The 23518-nt window shown below is 48.4% G+C and overlaps 1 long non-coding RNA gene across 1 annotated transcript in view; it reads left to right on the plus strand.

The window, feature by feature from the left end:
- Window positions 1-4641: 4641 nt before the first annotated feature.
- The window catches only part of LOC150008008 (uncharacterized), a 48720-nt gene continuing 29843 nt past the window's right edge, over window positions 4642-23518 (plus strand). The window contains exon 1 of the long non-coding RNA XR_016511665.1: window positions 4642-5696. This is a non-coding gene — a long non-coding RNA (uncharacterized LOC150008008). The remainder of the gene's footprint in view (window positions 5697-23518) is intronic.

Genomic DNA, 23518 nt, shown 5'->3' on the forward strand with positions numbered 1-23518 from the left:
CAGGAGTCACTTCTGCTGAGCAGGGCCTTGTGGTGGCCAGAACAAGATCCTCTTTGCAGGGCAGGCTGTACCTAGGAGAAGTGCACTCAGGCCCAGGTTATTTGCACCCGTGGAAGAAAATGAAATGTCAGGGTTGGGAGGGAGGTCTCTGGCAGGCCCCTGGGACTAGGCCCATTAGCAGCACCCATAGCTGCTGTGCTGTGCAGGATACCTGCTCTGCCAGGACGGGCAGGGTCAGCCCTGGCCTGGCCCCACCCACATTCCCCCCTCCCACCCTCTGGTCCACCCTCTCACCCTTCCCTTCCTGTCTGATGGCTTATGAAAGCTCAGCCCTGGAGGAGTTCTGCCTACCAGGGGCTTCGTCAGATTATCCTCAATCTGTAACAAGTACCAGAGGACAGGTGTCCGTCCGAGGGGGGCCTAAACAACCATCATCCCGAATGACAACAGATGCCTCCTTCCTGCCTGAGTGAACTTTGCTTTGCTCAGAAATGCAATACCTCATTGACCTGTGTTACATTTGTAATGGCAGTGTCCTATCTAATTGGGAATGCATGAATTCAGAAATTAATTTCATCAACTCCTCTCTCTCAAACAGTTTTCTAGGTCAGCCTCTACAAGAGAAGAAGCTGATGGCTTATGTTTTAGGAGAGCAGAGGTCCTTCTCTACCCCAAGGTAGCTGACAGCTCCTAAATCCAGGCTCACATGATAGCCTGACCTTCAGGGTGGTGACTACCATTTCTCTGTCACATCTACACTGATGGATTGTTGGTAACTATCCAGAGTTTTGGGCTGAGAAGTATTCTGAGCCTGCACCAGAAAGAGTACTGTGTGCCATTTGCAATGTCTAGGGATGATGCTTATACCATGAACTTGACATGCCTCGTCTAACCTGCCACTCTTCAGTGGGCCTCTGTTATACACAGGGGTGGGCAAAAGTAGGTTTATATTTGTGAGTACGTGAAAGAAAGAGTTTATTCTTGTATTATTATTTATTAATTATTGTAGCATTTATTAGAGCCTGTATTATTATTTATTATTTATTGGAGTTTTTATCTGAACAACTGTAGCCCTACTTTTGCCCACCCCTGTATTCCAGGGCAGAGATAAGAGGAGCTCATACAACAGCAGACGAAGGCTTCTGTAGAAACAAACCTTCACCCGGACTAAAGGAACTGTGGCAATGAAGAAATGTTCTCTCCTCCCTGTTCTTGTCTCACGTTTAGTGTCTGAATCAAGAACATCTTCTGAATTAAGCCTCTCTCCAAGCCCTTGGGTACTACTGGCGTGAAGAAGCCAACCCTGTCTGTAGGTGTTCTTGTTATTCTCTTCTGTAGAGATTATGGGATAAAGAGCCTATAAACAGAAAAATCAAGAGAAACTCTGAAAAATAGGAATCCTAGCTGGGTTCGGTCAGCTCTTCTGTGTTCTTGCCATGTGACTCATTTGTGAGAAGAACTCAAGTTACATTAAAGTTCTGAGTAATTTGATGGTGTGCCACCAAGGAATGAAGAAATCTTGCAACACAGCTGTATCCCCCAGGGCCGCGTGTCCCCGTGAGTTACAGCGGCCCTCGTGACCATGCTGGCAGGCCCTGGCTGCTGGCTGCTTGTCCCGGGCCCTGCAGGGCTCTGAGCAGTGAGGGTGGGCCTCTGTCCTTCCAGCCTGGAAAGCAGCCCCGCTCAGCCGGGGGCCAGCCAGCTATTCCCGAAAAAGGACTGCGGTGCTGGGAAGCCTCCCCACCCCGAGCTGAGCTGAAACCAGAGCCCCACACAGGAACGTCTCCTCGAATGACAGGAGGTCACTGTGGGCTTTGCTATTTAATGAAGCAGGGACCGTCCTTCACCATCTCTGTCCTACTCAGAGGAAGAAGGGAAGGAAGGCAGTCTAAGAGTGATGCAGTGACAGCTGGCCGTCCTCTGAGCCGGACATGAGGGAGCAGGAGACTGCAGTATAAAAACCGCCACCATGAAGGCGGCCATGTTTCAGGCAACTGGGATTAAAGCAAGAGCTCTCGGGAGCCTTTTGTAACCTTTCTCCTTTAGAATCACAGTAGCCCCATGGAGGTCCACTGGCTGGACGAGAGATCTGTGGCCCGTGGTCCCACGGCTGTGTTGTTTCTGCTGCACCCAGAGGTGAGTTTGTGGGGCCAGCAGGCAGGCAGGCGGCGACGGCCTGGAATAAAGGTGGGAGAAAGGGAGCTTTCTGCTCGGAGGGTTTCACTTCGGAGGTCTTCAAGCCCGTGTGCTTTGCGGGAGGGTTCATCCCCCGCCCCCACTGATGCATTACATTCTAAACCCAATGGCCTAGGACATATTGAATAGACAGGACAGAATCCATTAGGCTTGTTGATTTATAGCTTTTCAGCATTTAGAAGGCGCAGCTTTTAATGGGAAATTGGTTGTATGCTGCAGCCCATTTTAGAAATTTGTCTCATTTTGCCAGGAAGTGATTTACGCCATGCTTCCATTATCGCCTCTTTTTGGAAGGAGAGGAGAAATATCAACACAAGGCAAATGCAATGTGCAGTAAGTGCGAATCCCGCTGGGCACTCCCGTGGCCCATCTCCGTGGGCCCCACACCGGCCGGGCGGCACTTGGTTCACTGAGCCCCCATAGCCATGGCATCTGCTGCACTCGCAGCCACCGGGCTCCCGCCGGGTCCCTCCGCCACCGCACGCATTCTAGAGTGAACGAGAGGAGCGCTGCTGGGGTTAACCAAGGGCGGCTAGAGCTCCTCTCTGTCCTCCCTGCTCACTTGTCATTGAAAGGAGCCTGTGTTCTGCCTGGCAGGCCTTCCTCGGTCTGATCTGCATGCAAGCCCTGCTCTCCCCCCGCCCCTGACCCCCTGCCAGTCTGGGGAGGCAGGAACACCCCTCTCTCTCCCCACCCCCCTACTTGTTCTCCAAACGGTCCCTTCATTGGTGCACTGTCCTACTAGTTACTGCCTGTCACTCCCTGGCGGGGTGTATCCGCACACAGCAGGTCACATGCAAGTCACTGAGGCTGAGCAAGCCTGTGTTAGGATAGAACTGTACACTCTTACTATGGAGACTTGTCACCAGACTCTTGGAACTCAAATCCTACTGGTTAATTCTCTGTGTATTCTGAAAAGACATCATGGCATAGAACAATCAGAAGACTGCCATAATAAAGAAATTCTACCTCTAATCGTTTAGAAGTCCTGAACTTAAAAATGAAAGCTAGGTCGGTTTGACATCGTTCATACTAGACATAGGTAGATAATTGCTTTACTGAACAAGTTTAACAAGGTATTCAGTGCTAAACCAATGTCACATTGCTTTATCTCTCTCATTCATTAACAGTTCTTTAGTGATCCTGTTATTTCTTTTTGAAGATTTTATTTATTTATTTATTTATTTATTTATTTATTTATTTTTATAGCGAGGGGAAGAGAGGAAGAAAGAGAGGGAGAGAAACATCCATGTATGGTTGTCTCTCACACGCCCCCAACCAGGGACCTGGCCCACAACCCAGGCACGTGCCCCAACCAGGAATGGAACCGGCAACCCTCTGGTTCTCAGGCCAACGCTCAGTCCACTGAGCCACACCAGCCAGGGCTAGTGAGCCTATTCTGATTCCATATCTGTTTGATGACACAGGGTTATTTGGGAAGAAAACACAGATCTGTTCAATCGTGCCAATCCACTGCCGTTTCACGCCCACACCTCCTGCCAGCAGGGACAAAGCCCTCAATTCTGAGATTTGGCATGAGGAGGGGCAGCGTGGGCTCTCTCACCCCCCTCTCCGCATGGCCCCTTCTTCTCCCCGTGTGCTCAGAAGAGGAGAAGGAGGCAGAGGAGGTCAAGTCTTCACCCAGCGTCGCCATCTGAGCTGTCAGTGCTGAGCGGTAGCAGGTGTTTCCTCTGCAAGGTCCTGGGGGGATCCTCACCCGCAGCTCCTCTGGCTTGGCCCACTCGGACCCCACCCAGACCCTGCCCCCAGGGCACATTCCATGGTGTCCTGCTTCTGGGACAGTGGCGAAAGGACTCAAATGCAGCTACCTCCCAGGTGTCCCTTGACCTATGGAAGTGCTCACCTCTTGGCCAGAGAGCAGTGACTTCATTGTTGACCTCTCCGCCCGCCATTCATTTCAGGTGGTCACAGCTGGAATGATACTAAAACAAGGTTTTCCAGGCTCCAGAACCAAGGAAAACCCCACCCTTTTCAAAGATCAGGGGGAAACTGTCAGATTCTTTCATAAAAATTATGAGGGTAGCTGTTATGTTCATGGAAGAGAGCCAAAGTCAGAAAATATAAAATAATGGTCAACCCTAAAGCGCTTACTCTTTATTTTGGAATTAAGCCACGATTCGAACACAGAAGCAAACGCATTTAGATGCTGAGAGACAACCTTGACTCAAGTTTATCTTTCCTGAGTCAGGCTCAGTCTCTCCTGGGACTGACTGAAGGTAACTCATTGGAGATAAGGTTTCGAAGACGAAGTCACCACGAGAGAAAAAAATGCATACAGACAACTGCCCATCATGTCCGGGGCTCAGTGATGCTGAAACAACGGGAAAAAAACCTAGAGGGAAAGTTCAGCTTCCAGTAGGAATCTGAAAGACTCAGCCCTTAACTCCCCGGGATTGGGGATATTCTTGAATATTCTTGAGTCACAAGGAATTTTGTTCTCCTTTAAAGATAAAGAGCGTCCCCCTTCCAAAACGCTACAAGGGACATGAAGGTGATCTGCCTGCGACATCTGTCGCCCCGTTGATCACCAGGGTTGACCCTCTGATCTGGCAGGTGCCCCACCCTCCCTCACCACTCCACAGGCATTGCCCTGAAAACTGTATACTCAGTCAGAGGGTACAGACTTCCCCCAAAGAGGAGGACCATTCTTCTGTCCAACAGGCTCCCCAAAACTCCGCACGCATGAGAGAAGCCTAGTGCCCCAATGCCCTGTGCTGTGTATTTCTGTGGATTGTACCTGGGATCCATCCTGCCCTTTGCCTTCCTAAGGGAACTCAGATTTTCATTCAAGGAGCCTCCCCTACCTCACACAGCCCATGGGTTTTGAGAGGGGTGTACCCCAAATCAGAGTAATTCTATCTCAGACCCTACAATGTAGGTTTGGGCCCAGAGAATAGCATTCAGACAATACAGCGTCAGCTCAGCAGTGGCCTGTGACCCAGTCTGGGCTAGTGGGACACTGCAGAGATTGGCTGGGAGAGACAGTCTTCCCCACCGGTTGGTGAGTTCTATTGAGGCAGGAGATGAAATAGGAAATCCTGAAACACTGCAGCTGTCATCAGTCAGCCTTATAACACCTGATAATGATGAGCATTGGGGTTTCCTCTCCGAGTGGGCCATCAAGGAGGATTGTGGGAAGTCACATGTGTAGACGCTTAAGCAAAAACCGTATAAAGCCTGTAGACAGTCAGTGGAAGAGAGCCATTCTCTGGCCAGGGATGGCCTGCTCCCATGTCTTGGGAAGTGCGCTTTCCTTAACCAATTTCCTGCTTGCTTTGCTTTATAATACATGTGTGGTCAGTCCAATTCTTTGTTCGTGGTCACCAAGAGGCTGGACCCCATATCCAGCCGCAGCACCGTGGCTGCTGAGACAGCGTCATCAGCAGGAGAGGAGCCAGGCTGAGGACGGTGCTGACCCTCCAGGAGGCAGAGGAGGGAAACACGGAGAACCCAGGCTCATGAAGACACCATGGATGCAGGTAAGCAGCGGGCCTCTCTAGGAAAGGAGAGCTAGCGACTGACTGCCCTTGCTGACCAACCAGTCTGTTTGGCGTTCCAGAACAGTGATTAATGACATTCTAGTGAGAGCGGTCGGTCGTATAATTCACTGTCCAAACTCAGCCACATCTGGGAGTGAAAAGGGAACTATTGATAATCTAATCACCCTAGGGCCACAGATAGCAACTGGGACTGTTTCAGGCAAACAGGAGTGCTGGGTCACGCTGCTCTTATCTGCTGGAAACCAAGGCATTATCCTAATTCGTCACCTTAAGCTCGAAGAACATGTGAAGTCAGAGGTACTCAGGTAAAGTTCTTACCTGATTCGGCTCTTCTCTAATTCCTTCTCCAAACTACAGACGTGATCTTTACAAACCCCAGGTTTGATCATAGTCTCCCCTCCTTACTACAAGCATCCTGGTTCTTTTGGGATAAAGCCTGTGAGCATTTGTTCGTGGGGCCTTGAGTCTCTCCGGCCTCTGCAGGGGCTTTGTGAGCCCCTCTGACCGCCTGCTCCAGCCTCGCCCCAGGGAAGTCAGCTGTCACTCTTCCGGCCTCCACCCGACCCAGGGCCAAGGGCCATGGCAGCGGGCACCTTTCCTGCAGAACCTGGCAGACCCGTTGTTGCCCTTCCTGGTGTTTCTCTTGGCTGGTCGGCGTGCTCACAAATGAACAAAGGTGTGTCTGCTCTTGTTCTTTTGTGGCGTGAGCCCCTCGCACGCAATGCCTGGCCACATAGAGATACTCAAAACACACGTGTCCGTTGCGTGAACTAGGCCTGGGAGTGAAGGCAAACACTAAGGCAGCAGCAGGAACCCTGATAGAGCCGCCTCCAGGGTTCGAAGTGGCGCCTGCCCCAAGGACGGAGTGGCTCTCGCTCATGATGCCTTCGCCTGGGCGCTGAGCTTTGCAGCCCGTCCCATGTGGCCCGTGTCTTATGCACAGTTTTAAAGGCTCACCTGCGAGGGGTGGGGGAGGGGACCTGGCCCCGGCAGGTGCTTTAAAACCACCCAATCTGCTGCAGGTGCTCACGGCGCCAGAGGTGAGGTGTTGTGATGTTTTCTTCTAACCCCTAAGCTGCAAAGGGGTGCTCTTTTTTTTTTCTTATACTTTAATTTATCTGAAGGCCAAAGCTGTTTCTCCAGGAATTACCCTCTCTTTTTGGCTGGCATAGTGCAGGTGGAAATCACCTGTCGTTTTATCTCAGGCTGAATATTGAGCTCCCTGACCTCCACTCCTTCGCTGAGGTGGCTGTAAGTGCTCTAGACGAAAGACGAAAGGAAAATCGTTGTAAGTCTTGCGTCATCTGTGGTCCCGCCAGATCTTCAGTCTGCCTTCTGGGGATCGCAGGCCCTCACGCCTCCGTACGCACCTCGCTGCGCCCTCACTTCTCTCTCCCTGCGCTCCTGCCACCAAGGACCCCTGCCGGCTCCTCCTGCAGCCACGTTTGCTCCCTTCTCCAGCAGTGTTAGCAAAGGGCTTCTTTCTGCCTCCAGGTACTTGGGGGGCTGGCGGGGGCTGAACCAGCAGAAGCTCAGGGAAGGCACGAGGCTCTGGCCATCCTACAAGTAGACACTGATGCTCCTTCAGATTCTCTTTTATTTTTCTTTTTAAGTTTTGTTTTAATTATTTTTACAAAATCACAGCAAAGACATGGTTGAAGGTGCAACCCAAGGCCCCTCATATGAGGATTCATTTTTTTTTTTTAATCCCTCATAAAATTCAGTACCTGGAAAATATTCTCTCTAGAAGGTTTTCTCTCATCTGGCGACATGGACCCTACAGTCCGTCGCAGCCCCTTTATGTCCTGAACTGGAGGCTAATAGAAGGAGCACTAAATTTAGCCACCTCACCTCGTCCTTGACCCCTGGCTTCTGAGCTCCTTCTTATCTCTATTTTCACTGCCCTACTTGCTTTAATATTTAAGCCACCTTAAAACCCTTTTATAAGTAGGGCATAAGTGATAAAAATTCTTTTTCCTAGTATTAAAAGTTTCTTTAATCTTGCAAAACCACATTCTCTTAAAATAGTAGAATCACATTTTTTTAAAAAACCCTGAGAGAGCTGAATTCTCCCTGTGAACTGTTAACTCCAGGCCCGTCACGTGGCCGACCCGGTTTTCTGTCATTTCATTTCCTCAGACTCTGTGTTGGCCCCTCCGGAGGCAGTTCTGTCCCTTGGGTTCAGCCCTGGGAGGTGCCCCCCAGCCCTGGACGCTAACCTCCCGGAGGCAGCCCGGCACCTGCCAGGTGCTCCTGGCTGGGCTTGAATGGATATTTTATAGGAAACCTCTGGATACCCTCGAAGAACTGAGCCCTAGAACTCAAAATCAAGGGACAAAGGAGATCTAGCTGCTGATGCAACCTAACAGCAAGGACATCTATAGCCTTGCGAAGCTTCAGACCATGTCAGGGATAAGTTTCCAGTCTGACATCCTCCCTTGGGACAGGGTCAGTCCCCGTGCTTGCTGAGCACAGCCCAGAGGGGGAGGCCCAAGTAAGTCATCTGCTGCCGGTGGGAGATGCCACACTCGTTACATCCCATCAGTTCCCAACAGGGTTCCCTTGAGTTGTTAAAGCAGTGCTCGGATAATCATGGCACAGGGGCAAAAGAAGATGGAGCACCCTGGCTGCTGTGGCTCAGTGGATTGAGCGTCAGCCTGCGAGCCAAGTGTCGCTGGTTCGATTCCCAGTCAGGGCACATGACTAGGTTGCACGTCATGTCCCCAGTTGGGGGCACGAGTGAGAGGCAACCACACAGTGATGTTTCTCTCCCTCTCTTTCTCCTTTCCCCCCCTCTCTAAAAAAATAAAATAAATGAACAAACAAATAAATAAATAAATTATTTAAAAAAATAAAATAAAATAAAAAATAAAGAAGATGGAGCCCATTCAGCGAGAGCGTGTTGTAATCAGACTTGAGGTCGATGACACAGTACTGTGATGTGCAATCATAACTTTCTGGCCCTGCTGAACTGTAAGCTTCGTGAAGACAAGATTCCTCTTTTTATCACTCAGCAACATGCACAGCACCTTGCAAAGAGTACATGTTCATACGTGTTTGCTAGAAAACTGATCCTGGTAATCAGCAGAGATAGTCATCAGTTCTCACAGAGGCCTGTCGTTCATACTGCTTCTCCAGAGTAAAACCCAGTTTTTGCTTCATGTCTTTTCCCCCCATTTCTATATCTATAAATGGTCCCGCTGCTGACAGGTTTGCTGGTGCTGAATCCAGGTTGGTTCTACATGGCCATTGACCCAGGTGCACACACACTGACTCGGTGGGAGATAAGCCTCTTGGGCATACTTCCCAGTATTCAGAGTTCCGGCTCATCCCGTGTGTCCCCTGCCAGGGGCCTGAGTTGACCCTCTCTAGGTTGCACACCCACTGCTTGCTCAGTGTAATCATCCAAAGCACAGATTCTGGAGCCAGATGGCCTAGGATAGCTCCTCTCTCCTTCGCTTACCAGCTGTGTGGTCCTGGGCACGTTATTAGACCTACTTGTCCCTGTTTCCTTCTCTGTAAAACGAGGATAAACATAGTGTTTAGCTGCGGCAGGTTTCAAAAATGGGCATAAATTCTTCTCGCTGCCTCTCCTTCCTCGGGCAGTGCTCTCCCACACCGAAGCTGGGCCCCACCATGGACCTTGCCAACAGGATGACAGCCGAGGAAGCGGGCAGACACTTGAAAAGCACTTGGTGACTGAGGCTTGACCTCACGCTGCCTGGGAACTCTGAAGCCACTCCATAAACCAGGCCAGGCTAGTCTGCTAGAGGACGAGAGGCCATAAGGAGAGAAGCTCTAGTCCTCCAGCCATTCCATCGAGACTAGTATAAACCAGCCAACTCCAGTCAACCTGCCAGCTGACCTCAGATACATGTAAGTGAGCCCAGCCAAGATCAGGCACGCCGAGCTCAGACCACAGAAACTGCCCAGCGTGAGTTCAACAAATGGTGGTTGGGTTTTGGAATTCTGTGGCGAGTTAAAATATGGCCTCAACTTTTGACACTCTTCTGTTGAGAGGTGGGGTCTACATCCCTTAAATCTGAGAAGGCTTTTGACTATTGCAGCTGCACGAAGGGCATCAGAAGCATCGCTGTGTGGTTTCCAAGCCTAGCACCTGAAAGGCCACGTCGCTTCTCTTTTTTCTCTTGGAATGCGTGTGACCAAGACCCTTCCTCTGGGAACCCCAGCCGCCATGCTGGGAGAAGTCATGTCCAGGTGCTCCAGTCAACGGTCCCAGCTGTGCCCAGACGTTAGGTCATCCCAGCTCAGGTGTAAGACACGAGTGAGGAAGTGTCTAGGTGATGCCCGCCCCCAGCCATTCCAGTTTTCCCAGCTGAGATCCCAGACATGGCGGAGCCGAGTCAAGCCAGCCCTGTGTTCTGTCGCAATTTCCATTCCTGCGCTCTTCCCTGTTGCCTAGGTTCAGAGCTTTCTTTTTCTTTTTTCTGGCTGAAGAATTTCCTTTGACATAGTGTGGGTCTGCTGGTGATACATTCTTTCATTTTTTTTTAAAAGGATTTTATTTATTTTTAGATAGAATTATTGACCTATTACCTCTTGTACATGCCCCCACCAGGGACCAAATGTGCAAGCCAGGCATGTGCCCCGACAGGGAATCAAACCTGCAGCCTTTTGACTTATGGGATGATGTTCCAGTCAACTGAGCCACACCGGCCAGAGCTTGCCTGCATGTTTGCAAGGTATTTCAGCAGGTACAGGATTCCTGGTTGACATTTCTTCTTTCAGTGCTTCTTTCACTGACTTCGCACTTGAGTTATTTCTGATTGGAAGGCGGTGGGTGCCTCTGTTCCCCTGAACATAACGTCTTTTCTGCCTCTGGCACTTTTAAGATTTCCTCTGTATCGCAGATTTCGAGCACTTTGGTTCTGATGTGTCTTGTTTTCTTCATGTTACTTGTACTTGAAGTTCATGGAACTTCTTGAATCTATGGGTTGATAATTTTACCAAAAAGTTGGAAATCTTTCAACCATTATTTCTTAAAATACTTCTTCTGTCCTCCTCTCTATCTTCCCCTTCACGGATTCCAGTTACCAGAGATTAAGTTGACTGAAACTCTCCCGCAGCTCACTGGCGATCTGTTAATTTTTAAACTTTTTTTTCTGTTTTTTTTTTTCTTTTTCTTATGGGTAGTTGCTATTGCTATTTTGAAGTTTTCTAATTTTGGGGGGTAATCTACTCTGGTTATTAGTATATTTTTCATCGTGGACAGTGTGGCTTTCATCTCTGGAAGTTTAATTTGGGTCCTTCTTATACATTCCATGTCTCTCCTTAATTTTTTAAACATACAGGTATAATACTTGTTTTAATATCCTTGCCTGATAATTCTAACATCTGTATCAGTTCTGGGTTCATTTTGATTAATTTTATTGCTCATTATGAATATATTTATGCTTCTTTATATGCCTGGGCATTTTTGATTGGATGTCAGACATTATGCATGTTATCTTGTTAAATACTGGATATTTTGTATTCCTATAAAGATTCTTGGATTTATTTTTAGACAGGTTACTTAGGAAAGGTTTCTGTCTTACTGTAAAGATTTACTAGACACACTGGAGTCATGTTTAATCTAGGGTTTGTTATTCTCCACTATTGAGGCAGAACCCTTCTGAGTACTCAACCCAGTGCCCAGCGAATCATGAGGTTTCTTGTCAGGCTTATGGAAATGGGCTATTCCTGGCCCTGTGTTACTGTTTCCCCGAATGATTAAAAATAACACAGGAATTAAATAAAATTCAAAACTATCACAAGAGTGCGATCACTGGGAATTATATGTGTATTTGATAAAATGTTATTTACCAGCTAACACTAGAGTTCCACTCAGAAAAAGAATTGCCTTTGTTTGCAAGAATACCTGGGTAGGCGGCTAGTTGTCTGGGCGAAGGCAGTGAGAAGAGAGCCAAGTGCTCTGCACGGGAGCTCGGGGGGATTTGGGGTGAAAGTGGAGACATGTGAACTAAGCAGGGGAGAAGGGCAGGGAGGGGAGAGGAGCCAGGCTGCACGGAGGCTGGAGAAATAACGGTCAGGACAGACACTCTTGACAAAACAGACAAAAAGCCAAAGCTGAGTGTCTGCTGCTCACCTTTCAATTTAATCCTGTTTTACCTTCCAGGCTAGATTCAGATGCTGTTGTATAAGCCCCTGCGCGGCCTCAAACGGTCAGTAAAAATCAGCTACGTGCACAGCCTTCCTTGGTCAGTGGCGGTTTGGAAAACAAACTACCGAAGTCCTGACCAGGTAGGGCAGGGAGGTACCAGTGGGGACGAAGAGATGTTTCATAAACTGAATTGATGTTACGGAATCAGGATTCAGAGCTAGAAGTGACCAAAGGAATATGTAGTACACACGACCCTCACCCTGCGAATTCCCCAGTCTGCAAGTACACATGGGATGGGGTACATGTCACTTTTGCTCAAAACCTAAAGGACAGGGTCATCTCCAGCTGGCATGTCGGTGAAACATAATTCGTCGGCAGCCGTCCGTCTCGAGAGACGATGGCGTAGCTTCTTGAGAGTCTATCTGCACCGCCGAGAATGGCTGTGCAGTCCGACTCGGGAGTGACAATCCCTGCCGCACTTGGTACAGGTGAAGGCAGATGGCTGTTGTTGCTGCTGCTGACGCTGCTTCCGCCTCGATCTTTTCTGGACCGCCTCCTCGTTGCGCGCAGCCTCCGCGCGTGACGTACCTTGCCTGACCGCGAGCCTCCAGGCTAGGCGGTCGTCTGCTTGAACTTCCCATGTGTTGAGATTGATGGAGCATTGTGTCATGTCCTTTTTGCAGATGTCTTTGAACCGCAGTTTTGGGCGCCCTGTCATCCTCTGGCCTTCTGCTAGCTCGCCGTAGAGGAGGTCTTTGGGGATACGGCCTGCATCCATTCTTTTGACATGGCCGAGCCACCTGAGGCGTCTCTCGCTAAGAACTGCATGCAAACTGCTCATATTGGCTCGCTTCAGCACCTCGGTGTTGGGGACCTTATCCTGCCAGGCGACATGCAGGACGCGTCGCAGGCACCTCATGTGGAAGCTGTTGAGTTTCCTTTCGTGCCTTGCGTAGGTGGTCCACGTCTCGCTGCCATAGAGGAGAGTGCTGAGTACGCAGGCTTGGTAGATGCGCAGTCTGGTTTTCTCAGTGAGGCTGGAATTGTTCCACGCTCGCCGGTTCAGTCTGGCCATAACTGTGGCTGCCCTGGCGATTCTCCGGTTGACCTCCAAGTCTACTGACAGAGAGCTCGAGATGGTGGACCCGAGGTAAGTGAAGTCGTTGACAACCTCCAGGGTGTATCCGTCGATGGTGATGCATGGGGGAGTCCCCGTGCCTTGAGCCATAACATTCGTCTTCGTCAGGCTGATGGCTAGTCCGAACTCCTTGCATGCGTGGGAAAGGCAAGTGACTAGCTGCTGGAGTCCCTCTTCGGAGTGTGATGTCAAAGCTGCGTCGTCGGCGAAGAGCATCTCACGGATGAGCACCTCTTTGACTTTGGTCTTGGCTCGTAGACGGGCCAGGTTGTAGAGCTTGCCATCGGATCTGGTGTGAATGAAGACACCCTCGCTGCAGTCCTTAAAGGCGTATTGGAGGAGCATGGAGAAGAAGATTCCGAACAGCGTAGGCGCGAGGACGCAGCCCTGCTTTACTCCGCTGCTGACTGGGAAGGCCTCAGAGGTTGCGCCGTTGTAGGACACCGTGCTGTGCATGTTGTCGTGAAAGGACATGACCACAGCAAGCAGATGTGGTGGACAGCCAATCTTCCGTAGCAAGCTGAAGAGTCCGCTTCGACTGACCAGATCAAACGCCTTCGTAAGGTCGATAAAGGCGAGGTAGAGTGGTTTATGCTGCTCGTGACACTTCTCCTGCAGCTGGCGTAGGGAGAAGATCATGTCCACTGTTGAGCGGCCAGCTCTGAAGCCACACTGGGACTCTGGGTAGACGCGGGAAGCAAGGGTCTGCAGGCGGGCAAGAGCGACCCGGGCGAATACTTTGCCGACGACGCTGAGGAGAGAGATGCCCCGGTAGTTGTTGCAGTCGCTGCGGTCTCCTTTGTTCTTGTACATGGTGATAATGTTGGCGTCTCTCATATCCTGGGGGATGTAACCCTCCTTCCAGCAGAGACAGAGTAGATGGTCGAGCGGCTGTAGCAGGACTGGTTTCCCGCTCTTTAGGATTTCTGGAGGGATTCCGTCGCTTCCTGGTGCTTTCCCGCAAGCGAGGCGGTCGATGGCTTTGCCGAGCTCTGCCGCAGTAGGTGGGGTGTCTAGCTCCTCCATGACTGGTAGGTCTGGGATGGCGTTAAGAGCAGTGTCTGTTACGGTGTTCTTCGTTGCGTACAGCTCGAGGTAGTGCTCGGTCCACCGCCGCATTTGCTGTTCCTGGTCAGTGATGACCTCACCTGTCTTGGACTTAAGGGGGGCGATCTTGGAGGGGATTGGGCCTGTTGCCTTCTTGATACCCTCATACATTCCTCGTGCGTTGCCTATATTGGCGGCTTCCTGAATGCTTCTGCACAGGTTTAGCCAATAGGTGTTGGCACAGTGGCGGGCGGTCTTCTGGACTTTGTTCCTGGCAGCCCGTAGAGCTTGAAGTGTACTGGGAGTGGGCGTGACCTTGTAAGCCAGTAGGGCCTTCCTCTTAGCCTCGATCACGGGTTCCATTTCTTCCCAGTGAGCCTCGTACCAGTCAGCGTTCTTCCGCTCTTTCTTCCCGTAAGCAATAATGGCGGAGTTGTATATGGCGTCGCGGAGACGTGGCCAATTGGATTCGATAATGTCATCTGCCGCCGCTCCCTCGCCGAGTGCATCTTCCATCTTGTTGATGAATTGCTGGGTCTTAACTGGGTTGCTGGCACAACTGGTGTTGATGCGTGGGCGACCCTTCATCTTGGAGTGGTGCAACCTCTTCGGCATTATGCGCACCTTGCTTACCACGAGGGCATGGTCCGTGTCGCAGTCTGCACTGTGGTAGCTGCGGGTGAGGAGGGTGCTGCCAATATCCGTTCTTCTGGTGATGACGAGGTCAAGCTGGTGCCAATGGCGGGAGCGGGGGTGCCTCCCTTAGCCTTTCCCCTGAAGAGGTATGCCGCAAGGCAGCGGAGGTTTTTTGGAGTCAGAGTTTTCCTTCTCTGATTTTAGTGAAACATAATTAACTCAAATTAATGACGTCGGCGGTACGCAGTAAGAGTTCAGGAGGGGCAGTCTGTCCGTGGGACACAGTTTAGCGGCCTTGCCTGTACCCGGAGTCAGTTCCACCTCTGCCTTTGGGTCAACCCTCGGGATAGTTGTTTTATAGCAGTTGCAGTCTATGAATTCTTGATGTTATCTGTCCAGAGCAGTGAACATGACACCATGGCATAGCCCGGAAGCAATATTGTCCTTCCCCCTCAAAGTTAGATTGTACCTTTGATTTCTTGCTCCAGTTCCAGAGTCATGGACTTGCCAAAATTGGCTTAGAATGTGTATTGCTATTTACAGCGGGCAGAATGGTTTGCTCTAAAAGGGACCCCGGCACCTCCCCCAGAGCCCCTCGCTGTTCTCAGCAAGGCACAGCTAGATCACACTGGGCTTCCAGCAGGTGTGAACAGTCTTCCTGCCTGTTCCTCAGTGATCCTGGGAACAAGTTTTCAGCCGTGCCCTGGGTTATTTTTCCTGTAGAAAAGCTTGGACAGCTCCTGAGACCACCGAAAAGACATTCTGTCTCATCTCACTGACAAGAATGGGGTCCCTTACCGTGGCTGACTCCCTGGGCTGAATGGAATTCCCAGTATAATGAAGCTAATTAGGAATCACATGCCTGGGGCTAGAGTAGGGCCTGGCCCTCTCTGAAGCACCTGCTACCCTTTAAATCACCAGCATTTCCAATAGCTTGGGTGTCCAGGGTCAAAGAGAGCCCCCCGGTACAGCAGGGGGCATGGGCTCTGAGGAGCTATGAGTCCCCACAAGGCCAAGGAGAATAAACGCAGCCATTGCTGGAGAAGCGCGGTCACAACTGTCACCAGCTTCCTACAGAGTTAGGGCTCTTGCCAGAGGCTCTCTCACGCCCACTCAATGCTGTCTCAGTCGCCACAAATGTCACAGGCCGCATGGATAGTCTGGCAGCCACTGGTACCTCTACGGAAATGTGGCCGGCAAGCTGGGAAGGGCACAGCTTCTGGAATTCGACAGGCCTGAGTCTGAACCCTGGCTTTGCCGTGTACTAGCTTTGCGACCTTAGAAATGTTATGGAATGTCTGGAAGCTGCAGTCTAAAAGTGGAGAACATAATATCTACTTTATCTAAAAGTGGAGAACATAATATCTACTTTATAAGATTGTTGTCAAGATGGTTATTCTAATCAGATGAAATACCTTAACACATACTCGGTACTCATTCGATCGATGACTCCTAAGAATCACCTGAGAGTCCAGTCAAGCATGCACGTTCCTGGGCCTCACACCCCAGACATTCTGACTGAGGCCCCCAAGCCCAGGAGTCTGCACTTTCGAGAGCTACCCTGGGAGATTCTGATGTCAGTGAATCGCTGGCCACACACTGAGCTGAGGGAGTGCTGATGCCTGTGGTGGCGGCGCTGTGCTGTGACTTACTAGGTGAATTCTGAGCATGATGAATATCTCATGCAACAAGAAAATTCATCGTAGTGTTAATTATCTATAATTAGCTGCACTCCATTAAAAATAATTGAATCTACAGTTTTTGAGGCATGCCATGGTCCCATTGGTAAATGCTGAATAATTCCTGTGGCGGTCTCCTTGCGCAAATCAGCCAAGCATGCGGCCTCGCGTGGGAAGTCCCTCCCCAGGGAAGGAAGACAGCTACTCTACCTTTGCAGCCAAAATAAGATTATTACTAAAATTACCAAGCGTCACACTTCTAGCAGACAACTTCCGGCCTGGATTAGTGAAGAGCAGGGCCCCGCCTGGCTTATAATTCCATCTGTCCAGGTGACATCCTGCCCCAAGAAAGATCAACTGCCCCTAGACAGGTCAAATACCTCAAGAAAGGTCAACTGCCTCAAGAAAGGTCAAATGCCCAGAGGCCCAAAGGTCTCTTCCTGCTCCTGCACTGCAACAACCTTGGCCTTGCCAATGGTCTCAGGAGGATGTAACAGTGCTTATTTCCTATTTCCAGTCCTTGGCTTCCGGCAATGATAGCAGTCTTATCCTGGAGTCCATGTTTCTCCCCGTTATTGCAAAACTAGAATAGAAAATACTTGGCAGAATCCGTGACTCGGAACAAAAGAGCAGGGAAGAGAAAAGACAGTCCAGCCAACCCCTGGGAGGTTAGAAGGAGATTTCAGGAAGGTGCAAAGGATGAACTTCGGTGGGGGCAGGGTGTGCTGGGAAGCGAGTTCCCAGGGACTGGAGGAGGTGGGTGGAGGGGAGGGCTGAGGGCAGAGCCACATTTCACTGTGTTGTGAACAGCGTGGGGCTCGTCCGGCGTGGCTAAGAGAGCCCTGGCAGCAGTCCAGTTCACAAAGAAATGTGGTCTGAATGAGAGCGATCAGCTGCTCTTTTCCAAAAGGACGAACGAGGGTCAAATGGGATGCAATGCGATGGGAGCGGCCCTGGTTAAATCCCAGCGGCTCCCAAGGCTGGCGGGTGTCAGATCACTTGGAACGCTGGTTAAACACCCAGTTCGCGGCACCTCTCGGCTCCCTTCCCAGCAGTCTGATGATCGCGGACATTTGGGAGCCACTGGCTGGGTGGTTCACAGAGGTTCCCGGCTGATGGCCTTCTCCTGCAGGCTTTCCTGAGTAGTTACCACATTGTTCTGTAATTCATTAATCATGCATGTGATCAATCCTCACAGCCGGCATCGTTTTAAGATCCCTGTGAGCCCCACATCCCAGCAAAATACTGAAAGGCACCCACATCCCGCTTCACATAAAATTTTATAAGATTGCTTTGACATCGTTTTTCCTTTTTAAAAAACTGTATTTTATTGATTTTACTGTTACAGTTGTCCCAATTTTCCTCCCTTTGCCCCCCTCCACCCAAAACCCCTCTTCCCTCCACTAATCCAACCCTTAGTTCATGTCCATGGGTCATGTATGTAAGTTCTTTGGCTTCTCCCTCTCCCATACTATTCTTAACATCCCCCTGTCTATTTTGTTTTTACAAATTATGCTTCTTAATCCCTGCACCATTTCCCCATTTCTCCCCCTTCCCCCTCCCCACTGATAACCCTCCAAATGATCCCCATACCTCTGATTCTGTTCCTATTCTGGTTCTTTGCTAAGGTTGTTTTTTTGTTTTTGTTTTTGTTTTTGTTTTTTAGATTCAGTTGCTCATAGTTCTGAGTTTGCTGTCATTTTAATGTTCATAGTTTTGATCTTTTTCTTAAATATGTCCCTTTAACATTTCATATAATAATGGTTTGGTGATGATAAACTGCTTTAGCTTTACCTTGTCTGGGAAGCACTTCATCTGCCCTTCCATTCTAAATGATAGCCTTGCTGGATAGCGTAATCCTGGTTGTAAGTCCTTGCTTTTCATCATCTTAAATACTTCTGACCAGTCCTTTCTTGCCTGCAACATTTCCTTTGAGAAATCAGCTGATAGTCTTATGGGAACTCCTTTATAGGTAACTCTTCTTTTCTCTTGCTGCTTTTAAGATTCTCTCTTTATCTTTCATCTTTGGCATTTTAATTATGATGTGTCGGTCCTCTTTGGGTCTAGCTTGTTTGGGACTCTCTGTGCTTCCTGGGCTTGTATGTCTATTTCCTTCACCAAATTAGGGAAGTTTTCCTTCATTATTTTTTCACATAAGTTTTCAGTTTCTTCCTCTTCTGGCACCCAATGTGACTTCGATATTGGTACATTTAAAGTTGTCCCAGAGTTTCCTAAGCCTCTCCTTATTTTTTTCAGTTCTTGTTTCTTCATTCTGTACTGGTTGACTGTTTATTTCTTCCTTATGTTCCAAATTGTTGATTTGAAACCTAGCTTCGTTCCCTTCACCATTGATTTTGTTCATTTCACTTAGCATAGCTTTCGCTTCTGCCTTTATACATTTGCCACACTTGTCAATCATGTCTGTGAGCATCATTATCACCAGTGTTTTGAATTCTTCATCTGATAGGTTGGCTGTCTCTATTTTATTTAGTTCTCTTTCTGGAGTTTTGTTCTGTTCTTTGACTTGGGCCATATTTCTTTGCCTCCTCAATTTGGCAGCCTTCCTGTGTTTGTTTCTGTGTACTAGGTAGAGCTGCTTTTACTCCCTTAGTAGTGTGGCCTGTGTAGCAGTGGCACCTGGAAATTGTGTGGGTCAATGCTGCTGCTTGGCTTCTGGCAATTTGCCTGGCACTCTCTCTGTTTCCAGTCACTTTACTCACTTCCTGTATGCAATTGGCATCCTTCCAGTTGCTGCCCTGGGGTTTGTGTATGTTCTAAGACCAATCCGGCAGTGTCTTCCACTGTCTCTTGTGGGGCCCTTTAAGCAGTGAAAATCCAGCAGTTTCTCCCACTGCCCCAATGCCTACTGGTTTACAGCCAGAGGTAATGGGAGTTTATCTTCCCAATGCTGGAACCCTGGGCTGTGCGGTCTGGCCTGGGGCTGAGATCGCTTACTCCCAGGGTGTCCCTCCCAATTCTTATCCACCACACATGAATGTGGGACTAACTATTCCGCTGCTGCCACTGCCACCTCTTGTCTGAGCCACACCACCTCTCCACCCCATCTCCCTGACTCCACCCCTCCTGCCTGTCTGGATGAATGTGGCTTCTTTAAATCCTTGGTTGTCGGACTTCCATACAGTTCAATTTTCTGATGGTTCTGGTTGTGATTTGATTTTGAGATCTGGTTGTAATTCTTTCTATGGTTGTGCAAAGAGGCGAAGCGTGTCTACCTATGCCTCCATCTTTACTGGAAGTGGCATTAACATATTTTGTCGTGTCTTGGAGATCATCCAGATACTCAGGAATTTTTGCAAAGTAAAAGATAATTCATTCACAAGTAATTATCTTATGTAATGAAATTTTCATAAACACTAAATTTAACAACTAAAGGAGTGGATCTAATACTTTTCAGACATTTAATTGAATTCTTATTAATTTTGACTTTGAAGCTTTATTGGTCTAATTTGGATTTAATTATCTGACCTGGTCTCCATCATTCTGCAGGTGGTATTGAATGGCCCAAACACCCTGTGTAAAAGAAAAACAAAAACACCTTTGGGAGACAGATATTACTTTAGAGATGAGATAAACTGCCAGCCACATAAAGGGACTTCTCTACAATCACACAGCTACTAAGAGGCAGAGCCAGGACAAAAAGCTAAGTCCCCTAATTCCAAATGCCGTACTCTTTCCATTGGAACAGAGCATGTACTAGATGGCTGCTGAGCACGCACGCCTCCCTAGATCACTGTCATTTTCTCCATTGTACAAGGCTCACGGGATTTGGTGTCCAAAGCCTAAGGCCTGGGCCACCCGTGACTGGAGAAATGGCAAAGACTTAGTGAAAACAACAAAGGAACTCAGAGCTCACTGACCAAGGGCCTGGGCAATAAGCAAAACTAAACTGGTAGACGGAACGTGATCAAGTCCCAAGGCAAGCAGAGCTAAGTTCAAAGCTCACTTTCACTATTTGCTGAGTATAGTCTGGACCAGTTTCAGACTTCGTTGAGCCTCTGCCCCTCCCATCTGCCTTTGTGCGAGGCTGTTGTGAGAGGTAAAATCAAATGTGTCAGCAGACTGGTATACAGTAGGTGCTCACGTAACAGCAGCAGTGATCACAGCTGCAGCCAGGTGTCGGTGAAGGCGGCAACATTCAAGTAAAAAAGCCACTTTGGGACAACCTGAAAGTCCAGGCCTAGGTTTCCATAGAAACGGTTCTTCCTTCCCCAAACCTAATAAACTCCTCTGCAGGTGCAGAAGCCTTTCCCATGTACTAAGTGATGATGGTGTGGTTCTCTCTGTGATTTGCTGATCCAAGAAGAGAGGACTTGATCCTTCCCAGCCTCTGTTTGATTTTAATGCAGGAAAACTTGACTCTTGATTTGGAAGCCTGGCTTCTCCGTTCTGCCTGGAGTGATGTTAGCCGTACGTTTCTCTTGCCTGAGCTGAGGAAGCGTGAATCACTGACAGGTTCTCCTCCCTTGAGTGTCCCCAAGAACAAGAAAATGAAAGATTTACTAAAGAGGGGCAAGTGGAAAGAACAAATAAGTGTATGATGAAGTGTCCCGTGGTGAGATGCCTCACCTGGGTGGGGACCCAAGGCAGCTTTTTAAACTTCAAACAACTCCAACCCAGCCAGTTCAAGTACAAGTAACTTGATCCAAAGTTACTCTTTTTTTCTTTTTCCAACTACACTTTGAAAACATGAAAAAGTAAATATAGGGGAGATTTTTCAGTCTTGTTGCTTGAATACAGTGTTCCGTAAATACATCGTTATTATTCCTCATTAAACACACTAGCCCTGACATTCTGGTTCTCCTGTGTGTAGGAGTGCAGATGGACAGATACAGAATCCAAAGCAGAAGTCAATAAAAATGCACTGAATATTAGCGTTAATAAATGGCATCCTTCAGGTAGAGCCCCAGGAATCCAATGTACTATGAGTTAGTCTTTAATTTATAATTATCCATCTTTTTCCATAATCATTCTGTGAAACCCTGAAATATGTGAGGAGCATTATGCCTAAAAGTTTCAGTATCCTGAGATTAAATTAGAATATATTTATGGCACAGTTGTTTCTCTTTTTTTTTTTTTTTTTTTTTGTTTCTCTTTTTTAAAAAATCATTAAAAAAGAAGCAATTTGTGGTCGTTGTTGGGCAGGATGCTCCTGAGCTTCCGTCCCCAGGTACAGTGCTTAACGTGGCCCTTAACGCAAGTGTCAGGGGTCGGTGTTCTGTTCGCTGGGCTAATGTGTGCAGGAAGTTTCTCTTCCGGCCAAAGTGGGAGCAACAAAACAGCCCCCACCCCAGGCCCGCAGCAGAGGGAGGAGCCTCGCCAGGCAGCCGCAGATTTTCGAAGGGCACCAAAGACTCACTGGAAGTTACATTAGTAAATATTTCCTGTCATTTAAAATATGAACTTGAAAATATATTCTCCAAAACACAGGATAAAGATGGCCTACAAGAAAATATGTCCCAGCACAGAACAAAAGAGGGTCAGAGGAACTGGACAAAATGCGTGCACACGTGAAGATCTTTTTACCAAACAAAAACAGTATTTCTGAGCCAAACCTGACCAAATAATGCCTAATTGCAGTAGTTCACATTTTTAAAAAAGTGGTCAACGAATCGGGACTTCACAAGTGTAGGGCAGAATTCAGTGGTTGGTGCTCCTGACCTGGGGAGGGGGTGTGCAGCGGGGCTGTTGTGTCTTCATTCCCATCATCTTGTGCCAAGTACAAGAGTAAACATGTAACGGAAAGTTACCACTTTATAGTTCCGCAGTAATCGCCGGACCTGTTCGCTTAAGGCCAACTTTAACACGGCCTCAAACGTGGCCCCTCTTCAAGGCACGGCTGCTCCCCGCTGTCCTTACCTGCTGCCTCACCGCCCTTCGCTTTCCAGGATTGCTCACTGACCATTTGCTTCCAGAATGTGATTATTTGGGACTTGAAAAAAAGTCCCAAAATTATTAATTTCTCACGAAGCACACTTATGGAAAACAGGAAACCTCCTTCTTAGTGTGAATGAAGTAATTCAAATAACATTTGCGATAACAGCCAACACTTGTTGAGACCCCGTTACATACCAGGCACCATGCGAAGTCGCCGACGGACGCCAGCATCTTCAGTCCTCACTAGCACCCTCAGAGATGCGTGCTCTCCTTGGCTCAGAGAGGGTAACCAACTCGCCGCCGTCACACAGCCGGGTGGGGGCAGAGCTGGGGTTTTAACCCAGACAGTCTGAATCTAGACCTGAAACCCAAAATATACAGAACTAAACAAGAGTGTTGCTCTTTATACTGTTAAACTAACTTATTTTATTTCAACAAAACAACATCATCCATCATAGTAAATGAATGTCACTAGTCTGACTTCTATTGGTTTTGCCATTTTGTTTTTATGTAATATGTAAATTTACCTTGGTTTTATAATTATATTAAGTCTGTCAGTATAAGGCTCTCTACCTAGTTTTAGTTTGTTCATATTTAAATAACATAAAAAATATTTTAGGTTGATGTCGACTATCTGTAAGAAATTTTTCCTTTAAAAAAAGGGTCCACCCTTTACTTACATTTTACAAACACCCCTAATTCAACACAGCCTCGTTTTTATTCAGTATAAGACCTTGAGCATTAAAGAATATTTGGCTGATAGCTGATAATTCTCTCCTGAGAGTTTAAGGAGCAGTATGGAAAATTTTCAACAGAGTAAGATGTTCCGTTATATTATCAACATCCTAAGACTTGGGAGGAGTTATTAACATCGCACGGACAATGGCCTGGCATTCTGTGGTACTTTTCCTCTCAATACTGCAGAATGCTTCTCGATTTATCACATTTATCTTTTCCTATCCTGAGGAAGCAGGTAGTGGAAAGTCCTTTCATCACAACCTCACAAATGGAGAATCTCCGGTACAGAGAGGTTAAATAAAACTCACAAGAGAATTCATGTCGAGCAGTGAATTTATATACTCAATCACTTTTAGGGTCTAATTAGATTTCACGTCTCCAGGGAATCATGTGTCGATGCCGGGACACCATCGGGTCACGAGGTCTCTGCCCTGTGACTGTCTCCCATTCCCGTGATCCGTGGGGCAGAGAGTTCAGGGTGATGGGCCAGGGTGGGCCAGAGTCTGGTTGGACCATGAGCTCGGTCACGCACTAGCTTTGAAAACTT

This window comes from Furipterus horrens, unplaced genomic scaffold (genome assembly GCF_987537825.1).
Source record: "Furipterus horrens unplaced genomic scaffold, mFurHor1.1.pri manual_scaffold_6, whole genome shotgun sequence".
Classification (NCBI taxonomy): domain Eukaryota; kingdom Metazoa; phylum Chordata; class Mammalia; order Chiroptera; family Furipteridae; genus Furipterus; species Furipterus horrens.